The sequence below is a fragment of the Lynx rufus genome, unplaced genomic scaffold (assembly GCF_022079265.1).
Source record: "Lynx rufus isolate CCGP_SWC_20201006 ecotype Redwood Valley unplaced genomic scaffold, mLynRuf1.p SCAF_2, whole genome shotgun sequence".
NCBI classification, from domain to species: domain Eukaryota; kingdom Metazoa; phylum Chordata; class Mammalia; order Carnivora; family Felidae; genus Lynx; species Lynx rufus.
Window position 1 is genome coordinate 202,241,895 of NW_025814834.1, and position 12,011 is coordinate 202,253,905.

Sequence of the window (12,011 nt, forward strand, 5' to 3'; positions counted from 1 at the left end):
TCTGGAGTCAGAAAGACCCCACGGTAGGGCCTTGGTTAAGTCTCTTCACCTCTCCCTGCCTCGGTTTCCTCAGCTTCAGAATAAGGATGTGATACCAGAGATTTTCGGGGACTCGTGTAGTTTAAGGTGTGCAGACACATCACACTGAAGTGCCCGGTAAAAGGTAGTTGTAAAGAAAAGGTGGGAGTGATGAGGGGCGGCACTGTGTTCTAAGTGAGGACTGGCTGTGGAGTATGAGTCCTCGGTGTGAATAAATCCCGACCCTGCCAACACCTCGCTATGTGACCTTGCCGAGTTCCTGCCCTCTCTGGGTATTATTCTTTGCATCTAGGAAATGAAGGGGTTGGATTGGAATGGTCTCGGAAGGCCCTGTCTCCTCTAACCTCCTGTGGCTTCATACTGAGGTTCTTCTTGAGCCCCGGGAGAGGCCTGACCTCCCTTTGCTGTTCCTGGAGCCCTGGGCCTTCCTGGCACCAGGACCAAGGCCTGCAGCCAGCCATGTCCTCATCTTTTCTCTGCAGTGTCCTCTAAAGGGCAGCCTCCTCTGAGCATGCTCAGCTCTCCCATCCACTCAGTATATCTCCTGGCTCTTAGAGGCCTGAGGTGACAAACTGTCCCAGTGGGCAGGGAGAGGCCCTCCAAGTGTGCCCTCTGTGTCTCCCTCCTCATGATGCTCAGCCAGCTGGGCTGTTTTCAGAAGTGTGTGGGAGCCTTTCAGGGCATCCCCTGGGCACCTGCTGAGGGGAAGCTCTGACCTCCCACCCTGCCAACCTGCCTCTGGGACCTGCTGCTGCCTGGCTCAGCCACATCCACAGCTCCTGCGACCTGTACCCAGGTGCCCTAGAAGGCAGTTTTATAGATTTTATAGGGGATAAGAAACAGGTTCAGTGGGGATCCAGAGGGCTTCTGCCTCCTCTCAGCCTCCCTCTGCCTCCCCCCCTCCTCCCGCCCCGCCTCTTCTCCACTTCCCCTCAGCACCTCTGCAGGCTTCTGCCAGCTTGGCTCAGCCTGGAACCAATGATGACAGGGACAGGGTACGAAGCCGTGTTTCAGAGGGGCTCTCTCAGAGTGTGGCCCCGTCTCCTGAGTCCAGCTCCCTCCCTGGCAAGTGTGCTCTGGTGCCAGAAGGCCCTCTCTGGGCCTGGGGACTAGGGGCTCGGAGATTGGAGCCGTGCCTTCCACTGAGCGCTTTCTTTGGCAGTTGTTTGCTCCAGACACATAATATTGGATCCTCAGAACAGCCCTGTGAGACAAATGGTTATGAGCCCGCTTTTCAGATGAAGAAACTGAGTTTCACCTAAGACTCAGAGGTTGAGTGCCTGCCAGAGAGACCTGGCTAGGAGATGGCAGAGCCAGGAAACCAGGCTGCCGGTTCTCAAGACCATGCTCCCTCTTTTTCTTGTTTATTTTTTTTAATGTTTATTTATTTTTGAGAGAAATAGAGCGCGAGTGAGGAAGGGGCAGAGAGAGAGGGAGACACAGAATCTGAAGCAGGCTCTAGGCTCTGCGCTGTCAGCATAGAGCCCGACACGGTGCTTGAACTTGGGACCGGCGAGATCGTGACCTGAGCTGAAGTCGGACGCTCAACCGACTGAGCCACCCAGGTGCCCCTTGACCACGTGCGCTCTTAACCACAGGCTCACTGCTGGCTGAGTTTGGGTTGAAACCTTGGACAGATCCCTGAGGCGACTGTACCCCTGCTTGTTTTTCCAGATGTCACCCTTCCCAGCCATCTCACTGAGGATCTTCCGGCCTACGTGTGGGACAGCTTCCCCTGGCCCGGGCCCAGTTGCTCGGCCTCAGTCCTCCAGAGCTATGGCTGTCACTTGACTGCTGGGTCCTCCTCTTACTAAGGCCTGGCTCCAGTGTGAGCCAGTGAGTGACTTCTGTTCCAGCGGAGGACCCCCAGCCCCTCTGGTGTCTTGATATTTCTACTGTGCTCTCCCGTGGAACCCACGTCTAGGCGCCAACCATGCTGGGCCGCAGAGCGGGCTGAGCCCTGGAGGGCAGACATACTCTGCTCCCCGGGAACAGGGAGGCCCCTTGCCATCCGGCCCCTCCGTCCAAGACCAGTCTTTCTCTTTCTCACAGCCACCCAGTGCCATGAGCATTGCTTATCCTCATGCCGGAGAGGAAGGAAGTGAGGCTCAGGGCAATACTGTGATTTGCCAGAGATCACAGAGAAGTTCGGGTTTAGAACTGGGACAGAAGCCAGCTCCTGTGTTGGCAGACCAGGGCCCTTTACACCAGCCCGTGCTTTGTGCTGTCTTACTCCGCATGAAGACTGTCCTGGGCCCAGACACCTGGGCTTGTTGGCATGGACAGAGATGGTGAGTGTGAAGTGCTTTGTCCAGTAGCAGAGCTCATCGGTCAGATGTCAGAGCTGGAAAGGCTCTCAACATGCCTCTGAGAATGGGGAAACTAAGGCCAGAGTAAGGCACGGGCTTGTTCAAAGCACTTAGTGGGTTGGTGACAGGGTCTGGGCCGGAACCCAGGTCTCCTGCGGCTTGGGCTCTTCCTCCCCCAAATGTAGCTTTCTGGTCTCTTGAGGCACCTGGGGGTGAGCTCACCCATCCTGCTGGCGTCTGTAGGAGACAGTGGAAGCCGCTCCTGGAACCTAGACTTAACAACCCTGCAGTTGGACAGCTCTCCCCACCCCGGGGTGCTAAGCCTAGACTGCCAGCCCCGTCTCCCATTCCTTCTTCCCTGAGGTGCTTGCAGGCGGGACTTTCACACCGTCCCAGACCAGAGCCTTTCAGTGACCCTGGCTGAACACCGGATTGGGAGGCAGCAGTCCCACATTTGTGACCTGGCTCTGCTGCTACCCACGTGATCTTGAGAGTGTCTGGATCTCACTGACCTTCTGTTTCCTCACCTGTTGTCTACTGCCCAGACAAATGGCTGCTTTGTGCCTACCTAAGTCATCACTTCCTTTCCAGTCTTCACTGTCCCCTGTGCCCGATAGAAACCCACTACTTACACCATGTTTGTTCCCCACACCTTCTGTCTTTCCATATGCTGCTGCTTTGTCCAGAAGGCTCTCCCAGTGCCTTCCCAACCCCAGCCCTGCCTTCAGGCTCAGGCCAGTTCAGCCAGCGTTTGGTGCACTGGAGCTTAGTGCCACACCCTGAAGGTGAGGTTCCATCAGACCTGAATTCTGCCCTTGGATAGTCACACAGGCTCAACAAACAAGTTTTGGTCTTTGCCATGTGCCGGGCTCTGTGCTAAGTGCTGGTGGGTCAAAGATGACTAGGACAGGGTCCTGTCCTTGAGAGCAGTCTGGAGGGGTAGACGCCCCGCCAACCACACAATGTGGAGGGCTACAAGATTCCAGACTCTAAAGTGACAAGTTTCCTCCCTGGGGGGGTATTTAGGGAAAGCTGCTGGAGGAGCTGGAGTATTTCTCCGGTAATCCACCTGACAAAGCCTATGGTTTGTTCAGTGCTCTCATATCTGTGGTCTCATGTGGTCCCCACAACACCCTGTTAGGTCATTGAGTCAGGAGATGATCTCAATGAGTGAATACTGATTGTGAACCTACTGTGTGACGGGCACAACTCCAGGTGTTAGAGATTCAACAGCGGACCTTGTGTTCTGGGTGGGGGACCCATCAGTGAGCACATGCAGACGTTGGGAAGTGACGGGTGCTGTAGAGAAAGATAAAGCAGGGTGAGTGGATAGAGAGGCCTGGGGAAGACCTCCCTGAGGAGGTGGCAATTGAGCAAGGACCTGAAAGAGGGAAGGAATCTGCTGTTCAACTATGTGGCACAGAGTCGTTCAGGAGGAAGGAAGAGCAAATGCAAAGGCCCTGGGGTGGAATTGTTCTCATGCTCAAGGAAAAGCAAGGAGGCCACAGAGCCAGACAAGAGTTTGGGTTGGATGTGGGGTGTGAGATGTGTCAGGATGATTCTAGGGTTTGGGGCCCAAGCAACTGAATGATACTGGAGCGGTGGGGAACAGTGTAGGAGCGTGTTTGGAGGTGGAGGAATGAGAGCGTTCAGCTCCTGTGCCCCTGCCACTCAGAGTCCACCCCACGTGCACGTGGACACACCGGCCTAAGGGTCACCCATGCCCACCCCTTTGGGAAACCTCCTCATCCTCTCAGGCCTATTCCAAGCTCAGTCTTCTGAGGGTCATGTTCTTTCATCAGTGTCTTCCTGGCCTTTCTGAAAGGTCCCCAAAAAGCCCAAGTTGAGGGGTGCCCAACACCCCTTCTTCATCACCACCCCCAGAGGCTGTGAAGCACTGATTGAGCTGGGAGGGGTAGAGGGGCCCCAGATGCCTCCCTGGGTGCTGTTCTCTCCCACGGCGCCTCTGAAGTCTTGTCTTGTTCTCCCTTCACAGCTGCCCCCCCTCCCCTGGAGCAGCTGAAAATGGGACGCTGGGCCTCGCTTTCCGCAGGGCTGTTGTCCTGGAAATGGCAGAATTTCTCTTTATGTTGCTTTGATGATCTTGTGAGCAAGTTCAAGTTCTATATAACGGATCTAATTGTTAAGCTTCTAAGCTAAGTGACTTTCAACTGGAAGGGACACTAAGAACAACAGGTATTTGCTATACTCGATTTCAGTTTTTCTCCTAAATTTGCATTTTGCAAACCCTACGCTACCCTCACTAAAGGAAAAGAAAAGAGAAATCCAGTTTTCCCAAGGTCTAACGTTTCTGGAAATGGAACCTCTCTTATCGAGCTTCTTGTTTCTTCGCCTGCCTCTGGTGTGGGCAGACCGGTGCTAGGAGCTTCTGCGAGTAGGGCCTGCAGGTCCTGAGAGCAGTCCGGCAGGAGGAGGGATGCGGATGGGTGGGGGAGTGGAAGACGCACACCTGGGCACCCGGAAAGGAGTGGGAGGGTGGCTTGAATCCAGACTAAGCCCAGATTCTTCTCCAGCTCAAGCATTCTGTGCTTTTGCTTCCTCCACCCCGCATGATTGAAATTTCAGGGAGCCCAGAGGGCCTCCTCTGCAAGGGACACGATTTAGATTTTTCTGGTGCCAGTGATACTATGGGATCAGGGGAAGGTACAGAGAAAATGGAAGCAGAGGCCCTCTGGTTTCACTGCCGGCCGCAGGGGCAAGGCCTGCCTGGGGCTCTTAGGGAGGATCTCAGTATGGAAGCCAGCCTCCACCCCAATGCCATCAGGGAGGGACTGTTCAATATACTGTGGCACAGGCAAAGCCAAGTATATGATGAGACTGCTCCATGGGAAGGCTGGGGAGGAGGTAAGGTAATCTTGGGTCTGAAACACTGCCCCATGGCCCTGGCTCTGTGACCTTGGGGCCTGTAAGCAGTCATCCTTCTGATGTTCTCTTTCTTTATCTTAAAATGGGGATAATAGTAGTGCCTACTGCATTAGGGGGAGATGATGCTTCAGTAAAGTGCTTGGTGCGGTCCCTGCCCCATAAAAGCAGTTCTAGCACAGTATACAGAATACCATTTATACTAAATTCTAAAACTATAGATACCGAAAAGTTTGGAATTTTGCACACTGAACTGTTAACAGTGTGGGTTTGAGGGGGAAGGGGTCTTGTATAGCAGGGAAAGGGAAAGGAGGAGAATCACTGGGAGATCATCCTCTTCCTGTTTAATGCACTTATATCCTGTTGGGGAAAAGTTTTCATTGACCAAGCGTTCTGTTTAAAATCACCAAAGCAATAGATTTCCATTTTGGAAAAAATCAAAAGAAACAGTATGTGTAACACATACCTGCCAAGGACCCAAACCAGCCACAGGTCTTTGGAGCCTGAGGTCTTACCCCACCCCCCTTAGCTGCTATCCTTACTGGCTGCCTGGGAACCTCCGGCTTGCCAGGTCCTATTGCTGCCTGCTGGAGCTCTATATCTTGTCAACACACACGACTGTTTATTGCCAGTCCCTGGTCCCTGTCCCTATTCCCTTCCCCCCCACCTCCGGCGCGGCGCCGTGTGACTCATCCTCTACCTCACTGCACAGGGACTCTCAATCCCGAGCTTTCCTGTGGGGGATGGGGAGAATCTGCTGGAGTGAAATGCAACAAATGTTTATGGGGCGCTTAGGTGATTGGGGAGGCTGGGCTGGGTACCAAGAAGTACTGCCCTAGTGGGGTGAGGTGGGGTAGGGGCTGCTGATGTGCGTCCCTGAGACCCAGGAAAAGGCTAGTGGGAATAAAAAGCAGGGTAGAAGTATAACCTGGTTCAAGGCCGGGTCATGGTCATTGGGGGCCAGACCTAAAGGGTCAGGGGACCCTCTGAGGCCTGCGGCATCAGCTGGGGCCCCTTGACTCTATTCCCTTGTGACCTGCCCACTCCAGCTGTGAGCCAGTGTTGTCTCCTTCCCTGCACAGTCTCATTTCCAGGCCGGCTGGAGGTTTCAGGGCCCTTGGAAAGACTTTTGAGATCCCCTCTCTCCTCTGTTCACACTCTTCCCCCTCCAGTCTCCTGCCCCTGAGGCCCAGGTTCAGTCCCACATCCTTTAGGAAACTTCCATCATTCCCTGAACCCCCTTTTCCTGAGTATCACCCTTGGAACAGACTTACTTACGGCTCCGTCCACAGTGGAGGCATATGGCAAACTTGAATCTTCTTCCCATTGGTCCTGACAAGCTTTGTTTTCACTGATGCAGCACAACACAAAAAAAACTGGCAATTAGGAGAGCTGGGTTCTAATTTTTACTCTGTCACTTGCCAGCTCTAGGTGGCCTTGGACAAGTCAGTTCACCTCTCCTTGCCTCAGTTTCTTCATCTATCAAATGAGGGTCAGGATACAAGAGAGGGAAATGAGAGGTGCCTGGGTGGCTCAGTCGGTTAAGTGTCCGACTTCAGCTCAGGTTATGATCTCACAGCTCATGGGTTCGGGCCCTGCGTCAGGCTGTGTGCTGACAGCTCAGAGCCTGAAGCCTGTTTGGGATTCTGTGTCTCCCTCTCTCTCTGCGCCTCTCCTGCTCACGCTCTGTGTGTGTGTCTCTCTCTCTTAAGAATAAATAAACATTTAAAAAAAATTTTTTTTAAAGAGGGGAAATGAGAGGAGATACGTAAAGGCTCCAGCCCCACACCTTGCATCAGACACTCTAAGTGCGTCTATCTAGTGAGTGTTTTTTTCTTCTCCGTGTAGAGATTGTATCTTAAAGTGAATCATGATCAAATACAGTATTATTGAGTGGGCACTATTGATTGACATGTTTATAAGTTGTCATTCATTGGGTGACTCCTATAGGCCAGGAGCTATAAATAAATGATCTCAGTGACCCTTACAGCTACCCTGAGGGTGGCATCATCACCCTGGTTACAGAGGAAGGACCAAGATTCAGAGACACACGTAACGTGTACCGTGTAACATTTAACCTTCACAACGACACTCATACTTGGATACTGGCAGAGGCTCGTCGAAGTCAGCCTGCCTTCCCCTTTGTCTTTCTCTTTCCTCATGTTTCATTTATTCATTACCTGTATATTTATTTGCTATGTGCAGGACACTTGTCCTGGGCTCTTTAGAGGATACAGACCCTAGAATGGCATTCCTTCTGCTTCTCTCTCACTCTCTGGCAGACTTGTGTTGATCCTTCAAAGCCCAATCCAAATGGTCCCTGCCCTGGGAGCAACACCTACCCTAAATCAAATGTAGCCATCCCCACCTTCTTCCTCTTTCCTCTTTCCTGACATCTAAAAGTCAGTTTTATCTCAGTTCACAAGTAGTTAATGCCTACGATATGCTGGAAGCTGGAGTCCCAGATGACTCTAGAGAATTTCCACCCTCGGGGAGCTTAAGGCCCAGTGATGGACAAGTTTACACTGACACGTCATGATAATGTAGAGCGATTCACATTATACTTGGGTTTTGAAGAAAATTATAATAGTAAAAGCAGTCACCACTTTTTGCTAACGGTGAGTGCCAAGCACTGCTTGGCATTCTCTGCCTGGATTATTTCCTCTTGTACTCCATAAACCCTCTGAAATAGGCTTTTACACAGATGGGGAAACTGAGAATAGGAGATAAAACATAAATGCCCAAGGCTGCCCAGCTGGGAGCCCTGATTGGAACCCAGGGAGGAGAGACTAGTGCCACATATCTTTGTCTCTGCTGGTCTGGCTGTGAAGCGGCTGGGGCAGTGGGGAGTGTGTTCTGGTCTGTTTACCTTTTTCCTTGGTCCTCATAGCTGACATTGTAGGTGGAAAGAATCAGATTAAAGAAGAATCAGAGCCCCTCCTATCCCAAAGGAGCCTCCAGCCCCAGCGGAGACCGGAGCTGAATACAGATCAGGCAGGCAGGGGCTGAGCAGTCTGAAAATTCCCACCTCCTACCTTAGGAGTTTAGTGGGTAAGACTGAGCCCTTCTGGCTGAGTTAACACGGGGAGGGCTTCCTGAAGGCAACAGACCTAAACGATAGGAAGGATTTCCCAAGGTCTTTACGAGGCCACTGGGGTGGAAGGGAAGCAGTGGTAAGACTTCCCTGGAGGAGAGCTCGTGGAGAGAATACCGTCTCTGGCCTTCTCAGGGCCACTTCGGGCCTCTTTGGGCCTGGGTGCTGATGCTCCCCTTAGAAACAAAATAAGAACAAAACCAGAGATAATGTGTTGAGTGGCTAAGAACACAAACCCTGGAGCCACGCTGCCTGGGTTTGAGTCAGTTATCAGCTACTTGACTTTGAGCAAGTTGCTTAACCTTTCTGTGCCTCGGTCTCCTCATCTGTAAAATGAGGGGATGGCCATTGTGACCTCCCGGAGCTGTGGTGAGGTGCAAACGAGATGGAAAGTATGAGAGCACACCGCTGTAAACTGTAGAGTGCCAGGCTTTCGTTGGGAGGTATTACCTTTCAGGACGGGAGTTGAGACTGGTTGCTGGGGCAGTTGAAGAGGGAGTTAGAGAAACGGAGTCGTGTGCAACCAGGAATCCCTCGGGACCTGGCCGAGTTGCAGCCCCAGAGCAGGCCTCAGGCCCGGAACTAGGGCGGCAGAGCCCCTTGCACACCCCTGGGTCCCTGGTGACCAGCACTGGTGGCCCAATGAGGCCCCTCTTCCCGGCACTCCCCTCTGACTGGCCAGGCCAGGGGCGAGATGCGGGAAGCGGGATCAGGGGTGTCCGGTCACCCTGGCAACCGAGGGTGACGTACAACAGCGTTGCCTGCTGCTCCACTGCACCGGTCTCAGCAGATGGGGACCGTCCCAGGAGATGTAAATCAAATGTTCTCGTGGTGGAGAGCGGGGAGGCTGCAGAGGCACCGGGAGCCCCTCACCACTTTGGAGTTCGGTCAGTGTCTGCTCAGTGTGCGTGTGTGTGTGTGTGTATGAGAGAGAACTAGAGCGTGTGAATGTGTGTAAGAGTGTGTTATGAGAGAGAGTTAGAGTGTGGGTGAGTGTGTAAGAGGGAGTAAATGTGTGTGAGAGCTGTAAGGGAGTGTGGATACGTGTGTAAGAGAGCGTGGGTGAGAGTAAGGGGGTATGTATGTGTAAGAAGGAGTGAGTGTGAGGAGTGTGTATAAGAGCTCGAGTGAGGATGAGTATGTGTAAAAGGGAGTGTGTAAGAGTGCAAGAGCTTGTGGGTGAGTGTGAGAGACTGTGTGCAGGTGAGTGTGTAAGAGGGAGTTTGTAAGAGTGTAGGAGAGCAAGAGTGTGGGTGAGTGTGTGTGTCCCCCAGTCCCCGCAGTTGCCCATCTGCCACCTACACTGGACAGAGTGGGAAACATCTCTCCCCTCCCATGGTCAGAACTATGTCCGTGGGTTTGCCCTGTGGCCCAGGGATGTGGAATTTCCACACCCTCATGGGAGGCCACGTGGTTTGAGAGATCACTGGGCCTGGAGCTTCCTGGCTTCTCACCGTGGAATGGTCACGTGACACTGACAGGTCACTGGCTGTCTTTGAGTCTCAGTTTCCCTGACCATGTGGCAGACGGTTTGGATGGTCTCCAGGGTCTGTTCCACTCTCCTGGCTCTGCCCCACCCCAGATTCCATCCTGGTGATATCACTGCTGCCACAAAGTTTGGGTCCTGGAAGTCCAGCCTCATTTCCTGGCATCTTGGGATCTCCCCTCAGTGCTGGGCCTTTGTCAGGGAATTGGGGCCTGACTATTCCCCTTTTACCACCCGTGGTGTCAGCAAACTTCCCGTACCTTGAGGAGATCTCTAGGGCTACAGGGTGGGGACAGCTGGTAGAGTCAGGGCCTTGGGAGAGGGACAAGCCAGAACAGGCCTTCATGCCCCTCCCCACACCGTACCACTGCGCCCTCCCCACTGGAAACTGCTTTCCAGTAATGTACCGCCTACCAGGGGTAAGGAGCCAAGTGTGGATCCCAGACCTTCCTCTTCAGTCTGGGCTTGGCCCTTCCCTGTCCTTGCCCATCAGGGTCTGCTCACCAAGAGGCAAGGCCAGCACAGGAAGACCCGGGGAGACTCACTCTGGGAACATGGCTCCAGTCCCAGGTACTCTGGGAGCAAGCTTATGTGGAAGAAAGTGCATTGCACCCAAGTCAGGAGGCCTGAGACCTAGTGATCCTGGGTAGCTGGGACCTGTCCTGCCTCCTCTGAGCTCTAGCTTTTCTTCCATCAAATAGGAGTGCCAGTTGTCTCCTAGCCTAGTAAGGGAGGCCTGATGGCCTAAAAGTCCTAAGAGTGAGTAAAGCATGGCCATTCCCACAAGTTCCTCATGAAGGTTCTGACTTTGAGTAACCTCACTGTCCCCAGTGCACAGCACCAGCCTGGGCTCAGAGAAAATACCCATGTTTCAGTACAAGATTAATTAGCTCTCTCTGCTACAGATATTCTAAGCTAGAGTAGAATTCTTCCCTTAGACTCTGGGGAAGCCACCGAATCTTGCCAGGCCCCACCTTTCTCTTCTGCAAAATGGGGACAATACTTATCCCACGGGGCTGTTGTGAGGACTAAAGAGACGCTATATGCCAGACTCCCAGCACAGTGCCTGGCTCACAGTGCATCTTTAGGAACAATGAACATTCTTCACGTTACTGCTCTTGGCTTGTTTTGCATGTCCCCCTACCCCGTCCTCCCATGTGGTACTCCTCTCTGGGTTTCCAGTGCATGGTGTGGCACTTCCTGGTCCCAGGAAAGCTTTGTGGATCGGACTGATAGCGTTGGGGGGGCAGGGAGGAATTTGCAAAGCCTAATGTGCTCGATGGAGGTGGAGGCTGTTGTCTGCTTGCCTGGGCTGTCTCTTTAAATTTTTTTTTTTTCAACGTTTATTTATTTTTGGGACAGAGAGAGACAGAGCATGAACGGGGGAGGGGCAGAGAGAGAGGGAGACACAGAATCGGAAACAGGCTCCAGGCTCTGAGCCATCAGCCCAGAGCCTGACGCGGGGCTCGAACTCACGGACCGCGAGATCGTGACCTGGCTGAAGTCGGACGCTTAACCGACTGCGCCACCCAGGCGCCCCTGGGCTGTCTCTTTAGACTATGCCTTCTCCTAAGGCAGCTAGCTGTTCGTGCTCAGTTCCAGGGCAGGATGTCAAGGTCAGCTGGCTAGACTTGGAGCTGGACTCCTGGCCTTGAGGAGCAGCTTCCTGGTGGCCTGCAGGAGCTCTGCTCCCCCAAAGTCCCATGCCATCCTATCTCCCCTCCGGGGCAGTGCAGGTCTCTGGGTGTGGTACCATTGTCCCGTCTCCACTGCTTCTGCCTGGGTTGTCTGACCTTGCTGGGTGCCGGGGGAGAGAGAGAAATCTGGGCAGGGTCTGTGGATTGAAGGTTCGAGAAGAGGAGGCACCGGAGAGGGACTCCTGCCCTAATGTGAACAGACAGGGATGGTCAGGGAATGCTTCCTGGAGCAGCAGGAGGATAGAAGCATGTGGCATCAGCCACACACATGGGGATAGAGGTACAGGAATGGCATTCTGGAGAGACAGACTAGACCAGGCAAAGATCTATAGACAAGAGAGGATGTGGTTCATTTGGGCGAAATGCCCCTTCCATTGCACCAGCCAACTGAACACCGGGGGTTACTCCTAGACACTACAAAGACTGGGGAATTTTTCAGCAAGAGGGGAGTTTGGTCAGGTCTGTTTTGAAGTCAAGAGAATTGTACTGGTGGCTTTGGGGTT

The 12,011-nt window shown here is 53.3% G+C and overlaps 1 protein-coding gene across 1 annotated transcript in view; it reads left to right on the forward strand.

Moving 5' to 3' along the window:
- SLC9A1 (solute carrier family 9 member A1) overlaps positions 1–12,011 on the forward strand; it is a 48,157-nt gene that overhangs the window by 20,910 nt on the left and 15,236 nt on the right. The window lies entirely within an intron of this gene.